Genomic DNA, 12,803 nt, shown 5'->3' with positions numbered 1-12,803 from the left:
CATTAATGTTTCTTTCACATTGATGTTTTTCTCTCTCTCTCTGCCTCTTCCTTCCTCTCTCTCTAAAATCAATAAAGACATAGCTTAAAAAAAGACCACTTGGTTTCTCGTTAAAATTAAACCTGAGAAGGTATATCGGGAGTTCTTCCCGAAGTGAAATTTCCTACCCACCACTCCCACCCTGACAGGTAGTGTGGTTTCTTTATAGCCTTCGTCTAATGTCTAATGATGGTGAATTTTAGATGACGGAGTGCATAAAAAGCAATTTGATGGCAAATGACGTGAGAAAGCCAGGATCTTCCGGCCCTTCTAATGTGTTACTGCTATAAGCAAACCTGGTATCTTCCTGATAGAATTTTGTCCCAGGGTCTCCTGTATCGCACAGATGAATTCTTTCAGCTAGGAGGGACCAGCTTTGGAGGCCTGGGACATCTAAGGGAGGTGCTGGAGGGCCAGCCGAGCAGGCAGAGCCTCCAGCCTCCTCAGCTCGGGCTGGGGTAGCCTCACAGCTCTCCCCTGAGGGCTGTGTTTCCAGCCTCCACATTTAATAAGCTGAGAGAACTGAAAACAGTAAAATGTGGAAGATAATACAACAGTCAATAAAAAAATAAAATAAACTAAGAAGAAATAAAAAGAGGGTTAAAACAGTAAAAAAAAAAAAAGGCAGCAGGCAAGTGATAATATAACCTAAAAATAAACCAAATAAACTTAAAAGAAATAAAAAGGTAGAACAAAGAAACCAATAAGGCAAAGGTTAGAAATAAAAGATGGAGAATAAAAAGATAATACAGTAACAATCAGCCTAGAAGATAAGATGAGATCGTATAAAATGGCTAGAAGAAAGACAAAACAGAGATTAAAAATGACTGAGATAAGTGAAATCATTAAAACCAGAAAAATAAAAGACTAAAGGGATTAAAACAATAAAGTGTGTTAAACCACAACCACAAGAAATGAAAAATTTAAAAGAATGGCTATGGAGGAACAGAGAAATAGATTAATTTTGTTTCAAGTTAAAACACTGCTGCTGGGCAAGCACAAAAGCCCCCTGGCCACGCAGGCGCGTTCTGTGAGGCCAGGCAACCTCAAGGCCGCGCTGACCTGCCAACCTCTGAGCATCCATGTTAACTTCTAGGGCTGCCCTGACCAAGTGCCAGGGGCTGGGGGCTTACACAGCCCATATGTCCTGTCGCACAGCCCTGGGGACGAAGTCCATGATCTGTGGGCAGGGCTGGTTCCTCTGATCTTTCCCACTCCTCTCTCCTTGGCTTGCAGATGGCCATCTTCTCCAAATGTGTTCCCCTGTGCAAGTTTCCTCTTCTTATAAGGACACCAGTCACACTGGATTAAGACTCACCCTAAAGATACCATTTTAACTTCATTGCCTCTGTAAAGACCCTCTCTCCAGATACACTTATACTCTGAGGTCCTGGGGTTTAGGACACATGAATTTGGGGAAGACGGTGCATTCGATTCAGCCCATAGCAGCATCCCTGCCCGGAGTCCCTGGGAGGAGACCCTCCAGGCAGAGAGAAGAAGACAAAGAATAGGACCTTTGACCTCTTGCCTGGTTTGGGGCCTCTGGCAGAACTGACTTTTTCTTCGTCTTGATTTTAGTTTCTGATTCGTATTCTTCATTTCACTTGGCCCCACATGGTGGTAATGCTGAGCCTAGAATAAGACTCTGGAATCCCTAAGGCATTTTCTCTCATAATGTCAGGGTTGGGGGAGGAAGAAGCGTCGCTGCAGCCAGTGTCCAAAGGCTAATGGAGAGGCTCACTTCTGCTTTGGCTAGAAAGGCTTGTGAGAGCCGAGGTGCCTCCTAATTGCCCCACACTGACAGCAGGACCTCCAGCGGTGTTTCGGAGCTTGGTGTCTTCAGCCTTTTCCAATCAGGGAAGCCTGGGGGAGCAGGGCACCAGAGCGCCTCCATTGTGGCAAAGAAGTTTCTGTACTTGGTTTCTCTCTTGCTCCAAAGGTGGAGCCCAGAACTGTGTGCTCCCCAGAGAGCTCACAGAGCGAAGCCTGAGAAACTCTCCTCCTCTCTTCCTGGAGAAGGCAGCACAGGACCATAGAAGCAAGGCTGAGGTCACCTAGCTCAATCTCCTAGCTGATGGTTGAAGAAATGGAAATGTAGGAAGGCAAGACCTCCCCAAAAGTAAGTGTTCTTGTCTCTCTCTCTCTCTCACCGCCCCCCACAGGGTGGGGAGACAGAGCCCAGGCCCCAAGTTGCCTTCCGACTGAGCTGGCTTCATAGCATTCAGCCTGTGCAGTTGAATGAGGCCCTGTGCTCAGAAGAGCCCAGAGCTTGATTGCATGTTCTGCTATCGCCATCTTGAATCCTTAAACATTTTGGAACAAGAGTGCTAGATGTCACTTTGCAGCTGGCCCTTCAACTTGTGGTGGCCCTCTTACCCACCCCCACCCGCCCCGACTCCACTTCCCACCGGCTCGTGATGAGGAAGGAACCACAGCCAGCCAAGCTCCTTTTGACCATGAGCTGTCCAGAGCAGACTCTGGGGACAGTTTTAGCACAGGACAAGCCCTTCAGAGCGGGAGGAGAGCGGGAAGGATGCCTTTCACCGAGGCCCCAAGGCCCTCTCGATGGCCTGAATGCCCCAGTGGGTTTCCAGCTAAGGCATGAACCTTGGAGTCAACCATCTCGAATCTCCAGCTGGCAGACTTGGCCTGTCCCAGCCTGGTTCCCTCCAGGATCCCCTCAGCCTGTCTCCACAGGGCTGGAGAGGGGAAGGATTAAAGGAAAGTGAAAGTATCAGCCTCTCTGGATGGCCCCTTCCCTCCTCCTCCCCCCTCCTCCCCCCACCGTTGCCATGGAGACCAGAACAAAGCCTCTCTTTCCCCTCTTTTCTGGATTGTTAATTGTCTTTTCTGCGCGGTGCCTTTGTTAATTGTTGCCAGTCCCTCCCAGGATGGGGCTCTAGGCCTCCCCCAGACCGGAAAGAGGGTTCAGAGCAGTAGTTAGGAGGTGGGGGTGGGGCGCACAGCCAGGTGGTGGGGTGGAGGTGAGGAGCGCTGAGAGGCCACAGCAGGGCTTTTAGGTTGCCCAGGCTTCTGGGAGGGGAGCGCCTCCTCACCTCTTTACCTCCCTCCCTCAACCAGCTGCCTTTTCAGGTAGGCCCAAAGCCCACCCCCTCTGTGGGAAGGGACAGGAGGGAATGGAAAGAGAAAAGAAAAGCACCCATTGTGTGTATGCACACATGTGTGTGCATGTGTGTGTCTTTGCACCGCACCCACTCCAAGTACGATACGCAGCCTGATCTTGACCCCCAGAGTTTGGGACTACCAAGAATTAAATTTACAGAGAGAATGCGGGCTGCTGTGGAGGTGAGAGTCACCACTCCAGCCCTCTTCCCCCTGCTCACTTCTCCACGGCAGCTAAACGGGTGAAGAGTGAAGTGAAACTTTGTGTGTGTGTGTGTGTGTGTGTGTGTGTGTGTGTGTGTGTGTGTGTGGAAAGGACTCAAGTCACCAGCATTAGCAGAGCACACGCACTGAATGGGGTCCCTGTGTGCGTGTGTGCAGGAGTGCAAGGGCGCAAGTGTATTGGAAGGTGGTGGTTTGGGTTGAGTCCTCTGTCCTTGGGAGAAAGTCCTCAGTTGGGGACAAGAGGCTGACTGTCACATAAGGGGCAGAGAGCTGTTTCTACTTCTAGGGTCTAGGCTAGGATCCAGGCTGTTGAATGATACCCACGTGCTAGTTTATATGGTTCAGATTCTAAGGACCACAAAACCCCTTAAGAAGTGAAGAGTGGCCCTGGCTGGGTAGCTCCAATGGTTAGAGCATTGTCCTGAAAGGCCAAGGTTGCGGATTCGATCTCCAATCAGGGCACATACAAGAAGCAACTAATCAATGCATAAATAAGTGGAACAACAAATCGGCGTTTCTCTCTCTCCCCTTTCTCCTCTCTCTCTAAAAATCAATCAATAAAAATTTTTTTAAAAAGAAGTGAAGCTGGTACAGCAGAAGCAGCATGGATCTGAGGGCCAGGAAACCTGGTTCAAATGGCGAGCTCTTGTCCCTTCTTTATGTGGTACTGAAAACCTTCCTTCTGCCCTCTGAGTGTCAGTTTCCTCATCTGTGTAATGGAACTGTCCCCATCTCACAGAGTCGTAGATAAATGAGATCATGTGTGTAAGTTCAGGCCGTGGGCAAGATGCCTCCTCTTTGTATGCACAGAGAGGAGCTGGAGAAGTTTCTGGAAGGCAGATTCCTTCCCCATCTGATACTGTGACTCTGATAGGCAAATGAAACATTCTGTGAATCAATCTGTGATCTTGGTTATTTCCATACTCAAGGGTGACTCTGGAAAAGCTCAAGTAGAAGTGAGTGGAGGCCCCCCAAAAGTGGCCTGGGGAGCGCCTGACTCTAAAAAACTGCTGTGGGAGGCACCGGGGTGCAAGACCCACCTGAACTGAGCACTTCTGACTCTCACGTCTGGCTCCGTGTATCTACAAAAGCGCTTCCTCAGTGAGCAGGATGGAGTTGGTACCCAAACAAGCTCCACTAGGCTGGCCTACCCTGACCTGACCCGGCCTACAGGTACCCTCCTCTCCATGTCACAGACAGAATGGCCCTCGCTTAGGTGAGGCTGATCTGGGGGGCGAGGAGGGGAGCAGGAAGGGCTTCAGGCAGAGCAGGGAGACAGGGGTCTCAGTGCAGCTCTGCCCTTCTCCCAACTCCTCAGCTCACTGTCTCTCAGCTCTCTCTCCCTCACCCTGCTCCTGGAACACTGAGGAAAGCAATTCACACCATTCTGTGGATTTAATCCTTTTATTACTTCTCCCAAGAGAATTTGCATTTTACACCTTGTCTCTAACTTCGGAGGTTAAAGAAGTGTGGGGAACCCCAGAACCCTGGGCACCCCAGCCCCCATTGGTGTCTCAGGATCAGGCTTGGCAGTGGCAGGAAGCAGAGATCCACTGAAACCAATCAAAGTCATTCCTTCAGCAAATATTTTTGAGCATCTACAGCAGCTCCTCAAATAACATCATTTGGTTATAAGGTTGTTGAGATGTCCTAGGAACTTAACTCTTGTTTACATCAATTAGCCTATAGTAAGGCTGGTTTCTATACCTCAGTTTTCTTCAAGTCCAAGAATCTACTGACATCATTAAGTGAGGACTAGCTGTACTCTGGGTTCTGGAAATTAGATGGAAAATAGAGCAGACAAGGCTCTTCCCTCACAGAGCCTACAGTCTAAAGGGGAGATAGGAAAAGCACAAGAAAACAGAACACAGATAAAATAAGTACCAACTGTGTGCTAAGCCTATGAAGGAAGCAGGGGCCGAGGAGATAAAGGGTAGAGGGTGACCGAAGAGGACAGATGAAGGGACATTTGTTTTGAAGCTGGAGAGTGAAGAGGAACCCGCTCTGGGAAGAGCAGGGTTTGGGGAGTGTTTTCCAGGTAAAGAGGTATTTATAGGGTTTGAAGTCTTAGTTTAACACAGATTTTCAATATGGAAGATCTGATTGAGACTGGACAAAATTTGTGAAATAACAGTTTAGGATTGGAGGGACACAGCGAGGGAAGGGTCTTGAAAGATAAACAATTGTTTGATAAGCTAGTGGTCTGCCAGGTTAAGCAAACTATTGTCCTAAGGAGGGGGTAGTTTGAGCAGTCTATTGTTCAGATAAATTGATTTTCAGGAAGTTTCTGAAGCAAATAATGAAGTTTTTTACTGGTTTACGGCAAGAAATTTCTGGAACAAATATTAAAGTCATGTGGATGTAAACAGTATTATTTGGATTATGTGGCTGCAGGTGGTCTCAGCTCTGAGAAGCAGGGAGGCTGTGGTAGTGTAGCTGAGAGATGGTGATGGCCTGGGCTAGGGTGGGGACAGTGAGGAAAGAGAAGTGAATGGATTGGTATGTAGTTTTGGAGATAGATCAACAGCTCTGATTTGATTAGATGGAAAAGGAAGAATTAAGGATGACTCCGGTTTTAGGCCTCCGCCACTGGGTAGGTGGTGGGACCACTTACCGAGATGGGGCAGACGGTACAGCGTTAGAAGGCTTGGGAGTGGTGACTAACGGTTCAGTTTTGAACACGTGAAGTTCAGGGTTTCTGTGAGATCCTTGGGTAGAGATGTCAAGTGTGTGATTGGATGCACGAGTCTGAAGCGCATCAAACAGATTTAGTGCACTTGGAGATTTAAATAAAAAATAGGAATAATCACCAGCACATAGCTGTTATTGAAAACTATGGAAACGGATACATTTCCCCTGGGGAGAGAAGGTACAGAGGAAGGAAAATGTGGCACAGGAGAGAGCCCACGGGAAACACCCACCTGGAGACAAGTGTAGAGGAAGGAACAGAAATAAGGGAGGTTGAGAAAGGGCAACCGGTGAGGTCAGAAGAAATTCAGGAGCGTGTGAAGTCATGAGGTGAGTGGTTCAAGGCGGGAGTGGTCAGCCGGGTTAAGTGGTGTAAATTTGATGGGTGTGCCTGGGACATGGTATGACACTATAGAAAGACCTGGAACCTTCAGTCAGGTAACTTCCTCCCATTACTTACTGGTTATGACCTTGAGCTTCATTTTTCTCATCTCTAAGATGCAGATGATACCAACCTCACAGCATTAGGATACTGCCTGTGAGAGTAGTACCATACATAAGACATAGTAGGCAGAGACTTAAAATATCTCATTTTAGTGGGAGCAGCTGGAAAGAGTGGGCGCCTAGGAAGTGAAATATAGTGGATGGTGGGTGTTGGAGACAGGACAGCCCACCTTCTACCTCTCTGTTCTTCCTCTTTCAATCTGTTGTGGCCAAGGACAGCTACAGGTAGGGACCCAAAATGAAGCTGCCCATTGAAACTTGATCAGGAACCAGAGAAAAACATCCAAGTATATGGCAAACACAGGCATGTTGGCTGGTGGCACCTGGGTAACTCTCGTGTCTTCTGCACTTGCTTCATTCACAGTCACCCAAAAGCCAGACCGTGAAGAGTTAATATGGATTCTCTTACCTTCTTACCCCCACCTGTTTCTGCCTGCCCATCTTCCCCACCCCTAGCTTAGCTCAGGCCTGCATCAGGTTATCACCCTTGTCTGGTCACTGGCCTCCCTGCCTCCAGCTAGAATGATCTCAGCAGAGGCCCTGCTTAGAATCCCTCACAGACTCCCCATTCCCTCAACCAACTGATCAACAAGTATTTTTCAAGGGCCTGATCTTTGCCAACCCCTGGATGCATCCCTGCCCTTGCGGAGCTTACAGTCCAGTGGTGGTGGTGGTGGGAGACAGGCAAATGAACTGTTTTCATATGATTGGGGGCTTCTGGAGCCCTTATACAGATGGGGTACCTGACCCAGACTGGCCTGTCAAGAAAGACTCCTGCAAGAGTTGATATCTACCCTGAGAACTAAAAGTTGAACAGGAGTTAGCCAAGGAAAGTGCTGGGGACTGATGAAATCTCTCACGCCCTTAGAAGGTCTATGTGGCCGGCTGACCATCACTTGCTGAGACCCTGGTCACCTACACTGTGGGCACATTATTTGCAGTTCCACGATTGTTACTCCTTTAACCTGCTCTGCTCCCACAGGCCCTTCCAAGACCCAGTTCACATGACGCCTTCCCCAAGAAGGCTCCACACCCTGGTGCTTTTGGTGGGCCCCATGCTTCATGTGCTTGCCTGATCTCAGCACTCTTGCACTTCACTGTAATTATACGCTCACTCATCTGTTTCCTTCACAAAGTGGGAATCCGGAAAGGGCAAGGCACTCTCTCTTTCATCCCGGTGTCCCCTGCACCCAGCTGGACCAGGCATATTGCAGATATTTAAAATATACATTGAATTAGAGGAATCCGTCCCCCTCTATAGAACAGGTCAGGGGGAAAAAGGACTTGTTTATGATTGCAAAGTGACAGGACTAGGGACTGGTCTGAAACATTAGAAAGCTGTTTAGCTGCAGGTGGGATCAGGTTCCTGAGGGAGATTCTGAAATGGGGGTTTTAAAAACCCTAAACTGAGTCTATCTGTCTGAAGGATGCAGGGAGTTGGGTGGACAACTTCTTGGGTCTTGCCCTAAAGAGCTAAGAGCTCTGTAGGGACCCTCACTCCTGGGCCGTGGGAGTGGGCAGACCCACGTGTTTTTTCCGTCCTCTCCACCCCCATGCACCCCCGCGGCTCAGCCTCTTAGCTCGCCCCTTTCCACCAGAGGTTTCCAGCTGTTGATGCCAGGATGGACCTGGCTGCAGGGAGGAGGAGGGAACTCTCCGTCCCTCCCTCCTCCGTCTCCCCACCCTTCCTCCCTCCTCCTCCCCTGCCCGCTCCGTCTCCCTCCCTCTTTCTCCTCTGAGGCTGTGGAGTCGCCTCGCCGCCGCGAGCCGCGAGCGCCGGGCTGCCGGTCCCGGCCGGGAAGTGAAGTGGGAGCGCGGTCCCGGCACCCGCGCCGGCGCGTCGGCCGCTCCAGGCCGGGCGCAGCGGTCAGCCGCCGAGGCCCTGCTCCGGACGGCGCGGGGCGCGGGGCCGGAGGGCCGGAGAGCCGGGCGGCGGGCCGGCGCCGCGTCCGGGCGAGTCCGGGGCAGGACCGCGGAAGGCAGGGAGACGGCCGCAGCGGAGGGCAGAGGGCGGAGGGCGGAGGGCAGAGGGCGGAGAGCGGCCTGGCCGCGGAGCGCCCCGCCCGGGACGGCGGCGGGTCTCCGGGCGCGCACCCGGCCGGCCCTGCGTCCCGAGCGAGTCCCGGCCGACGGCGGGGGCGTGCCCCTCCCAGCCCCGCGCCCGGTCGCTGCGTGGCGGGGCATGTGAGCGGGAAGCCCGGGCGCCAGCGCGAGGCCGGCCGGAGGAGCTGCGGGAGCAGCGGCGGCGCGGAGCCGGAGCCCGGCGCCCGGCTGAGTAGTAAGTGCTCCCCTCCCGCCCTCGGAAGTTTGACACTCGCGCCCCCACGGCTCTGGGCACACGCCGGCTCCCATCTCTGCGAGTTTCCATTCTATGCAAAGTTTTCCGAGGAAGGGTGGACCCCCTCCCGACCCCGGCATCGCCCGCCGGTGGGGGCTCCTCGCGGGCGGAGACAGGGTCGTTGGGAGAGGGGTGGCCGCCGGTGAGGCCGTGGGAGGCTGCGGGGGGCTGTGCTTGTGCGCCCCGCGCGAGCCGAGCTGGCGGGGTCCCCAGGTCTTTCACCGCATCCTGTCCATTCGCCCAGTTCAAGGACTTCCCAGCAGGAAGCCGAAGCGACCTGTGAGCGCCCCGAGTGGGACTCGGGTGCTGGCGCCGAGACAGAGGTTCCCCCCCGCCCCGCCCCGCCCAGCCCTGGTGTGTGGGGTGCGGGGCTCCGGCCAAAGCCACCCTTCCCACCTTCCAGGTCGGTTCCCCCACCGACCAGCCGGGCGCTGCATCCTGTTTGTTTTCTGCTCGGGCTGCTCCTGTCTCACCCCCTCCCACCTACCACCGAGTCTTCTTCCTACGAACCCCCATCTCCCTCCTTGGGAATGTCGTAGGTGAACCTTTTCATCCCGATTCACCGTCTGCGCAAATCGTGCGGGGGGTAGAGAGGTGGGGGGCGGGGGGCTAGTCACTCCGTTCCCAGCGGTTCGCCATTGTTTTCCCACCCCGCGCGTTCGGTACGTAAACACACACACACACACACAGCTTCACACACACACAGCTTCACACACACACACACACACACACACACACACGCACAGCTACACCCCCCCCACGCACACACACGCACAGCTACACACACACACACGCACACACGCGCGCGCGCGCACTCTCTGCTTGGAGTCCCGAGACGCGCAGGGATCGCCCGCGGGGTCTCCAGCTGCGAGACCCGGCCGGGCAGCTGCCGGGCGGCCTCGCTGGGGCTGGGGCTGGGGCTGGGGGGCAGGGGGCTGGCCGGGCCGTGGGGTGGCCGCAGAGTCGCGGGCGGGGCCGGAGCCGCGCTGGGCGGGAAGTGAATTTTGAACTTCAGCCCCGGACCTTTCCGGGAGGACCCCGGCGCGCGAGCGGCGGCCCCCGCCCCCGAGGGTGCGCGGCAGCTGCGAGGACTCCGGCGGCGCGCCTGGCAGCCGCGTCCGGGCCGGCGGGAGGAAGCCGGGGAGTTTGCCTGGGAAGCTCGCTCGGACTCTGTGGGAATTTCCGGGCAGGGCGCCCCGGCGCTGGTGAGGGGTCTGGAGAGACGGCCGGAGAGCTCGCGGCCGCTCTGGGAGGACAGTCCAGGGACCCTGGCCTCCCCTGGGCTCCCTTAGGAAGCGGCGCTTCAGATGCTGGGGTTCAGCACATTTTGGTCCTAATTCCCCACCAGCGTGAGCTCGGGCGAGTCCTTTAACTTTTCTAGATTTTCCCTTACGCAGAATGGACAGAGTTATGCACACATCTTCGAAATTGGTATCTAATAATTAGTTAAGGGGTGGTGGTTTGGAAGGCAGGCGCTCCAGGAGGGTAGGGACCCCTGTAATCGGACCACTCAAAGCCACCTATAGCTTAGTGGTTAAGAGCCAAGTCTCTGGAGTTAGAGCCTAGGGATTGTCACTGGCAACGTGATCTTGAGCAATTTAATCTTACTGCTCTGTGCTTCACTTTGCTTGTCTGTAAAATGGGTTTACCATGAACGGTACCTACCCCATAAGGTGGTCTTGAGGATTAAAAGTCTTAATAAAGCCCTGTTCATAGAACAGTGCCTGGCACATAGTAAGTGCTGGGAAATGTTAGCTGTTCTTGTCGTTATTACTACCCTGACCTTGTACAGAGCCCACAAGAGCACTTTGGGGTTGTGCTCATTTAATCAATTACAATAATTGTCCACTTCTGGGAAGGAAGAAACCTCACACTTCTCACCCTTTCCTGTTTTCGGCTTGCTCAATCCCCCTTTACCCTTTTTCTAGTTCCCTCTTGCTAAGTCTTTTATCTTTTCTTTCTTGCCCCCCTTCCTTCCTCCCTCTCTTCCTTCACAATTTTTGTGAAAGACCCGTCATTCCGTCCTTTTTAAAAAAAATCAATCTTGGCCCAAGTGCAGTGTCCTCAGTGGAAATCAGGCCCCAGGAAGGAAGTGTCGCACAGGGCATCCCCTGAGTGCAGGGCATGGGCTGCTGGCTCATGGATTGGATGTGCATTTGTGTCTGTGGGGCTGGGTGAATTTCCAGAGAGGAGCCCAGGTGTCTCTGCCCCGGGGGAAGAGTCAGGTGGAATGGGCTGGGCTGTTCCTGGGGAAGGCAGCATCTGTGTTGCCTGTTGCAGCTGCTCACCTGGGAACCTGGAACATTCCCAGCTGCCTGGGTAGAATGGATATGGGATTTTGGGTACACGATGGTCCACAGTTTCACTTCCAACTTTCCATTTGCGTGTAGAGTATTTTCTAGGAATTTGGGTTTGTCACAGCTCTTTTGATTCTGGATTCTGAGCTGGATGACGGGAAGAGCAGGCGGCTGCTTGCCACCCACACTGTCTCACACTGGGTTTCTTTCTTTCCCTTCTCTGACCCTCTAACTGCCACTCCAGGCATGAAGGAGGATGGCCAGGTGATGGGTTCTTGGTGCTTGGAGATCCTGCAAGTGGGCATTCAGTGATGAGAACCAGCCAGTGCAGCCATCCCCATTTGTTCCTTTAACAGAAATTTGTTGAACACCTTTATGTGCCAGAGGGGCTTCAAGGGTGAACAGTGTGCCTGCCTTCAGGGATACTTTTTTCTAGTGGAGGCGACAGGCAATGATTTGCAATAAGCAACCAAGACAATATTAGATACTATGTGATGTGAAAGAAATACAACAGGGTGATATGATAGAGAACATATGTGTGGGGGGTGGGCAGGCGTGGCCCTAGGTTGGGAGGCCGGTGAAAGCAGCCCTGGGGAGAGCACAGCTCAGTGAGGCCTATAGGATGAGAGGAGCCAGTGGCACAAAAACCTGAAGAAAGCCAATGAAAACTTGCTGAGGCCAGAACAGGGTTTGCAACAGCAATGTGGCTGGAGGAGCAAATGAGAAATCAGAGGAGTACGGAGCCTGGTCACAGGGACCTGGTAGGACGGACTGGCTAGGAGCCTGGATTTTATGGCCGGGGCAGTGGAAGCCATTGGAGAGGTTTAAGTAGGGAGTGACGATCTGATTTATGGTTTTAGAAGATGGTTTGGTACACAAGAAATGGTAATCAGAGTTGCCCCAGGGGAGGGAAATGGTGGCTGAGGGATGGGATGGAGGAAAAATGGTGTTTTCACTGTAGACTCTTGTCCTTTCTAATTGTAGTGCCATATGCATGTATCAACTATAACCCCCCCAAAAAAAACCAAACAAAAAGCATAGTTAAAAAAAGAATAGTTTGTTTATAATGTGGAAACTATATAATAAAAAGTGTAAAAAATGATATAAAAAGATATAGTATAGTACCAGTTTTGTAAAGATAATTATATGTTTACCCATGTGCATGATGCACACAGGAAACTAGAAGGCTGCCTTTTTACAGAGGTTAATTCTAGATACTGGACATATGGTGATTTTTACTTCCTTTTATATCTTCTGTTGAGTTTTCCAATCTAATACAATGGTCCGGAACTGCTTTTATAAGTGGAAAAAAATGTTAAAAAGATTGCTTCAGCTGCTAAGGAGAGGATAACTTGAGGGGGAGCAAGGATAGAAGCAGAGAGGCCGCTAGGAGGCTGATTCTGAGTTGAAATGATGTCTTGGATTAGGGTGGGCCAGCGGGAAATTGTTCTGGAGGTAGAGCCAATAGGTCTCACTAACACACCATTGCCTGATATCATGATGCTCTGCTGGTGCCTAGAGAGGGCATTCACCCCAACTCAGATTTTGTAATCAGGAGCATGGGAATCAGTGATGGTGAAGGACCATTT

At 52.2% G+C, this 12,803-nt stretch overlaps 1 protein-coding gene across 4 annotated transcripts in view; it reads left to right on the top strand.

The window, feature by feature from the left end:
• The first annotated feature begins 8,746 nt into the window (after positions 1 to 8,746).
• Positions 8,747 to 12,803, top strand: part of SOX13 (SRY-box transcription factor 13) — a 45,069-nt gene continuing 41,012 nt past the window's right edge. For 2 of the 4 annotated variants that reach the window (XM_081121827.1, XM_081121826.1), the window contains exon 1: positions 8,747 to 8,857. The gene's annotated coding sequence lies outside the window, so the exon portion shown is untranslated. The remainder of the gene's footprint in view (positions 8,858 to 12,803) is intronic. The other 2 variants (XR_013997749.1, XM_081121828.1) reach the window with 1 other exon arrangement.

The sequence above is a fragment of the Miniopterus schreibersii genome (assembly GCF_964146895.1).
Source record: "Miniopterus schreibersii genome assembly, chromosome: 19".
NCBI lineage: Eukaryota > Metazoa > Chordata > Mammalia > Chiroptera > Miniopteridae > Miniopterus > Miniopterus schreibersii.
This window is presented reverse-complemented; position numbering and strand designations above follow the sequence as displayed.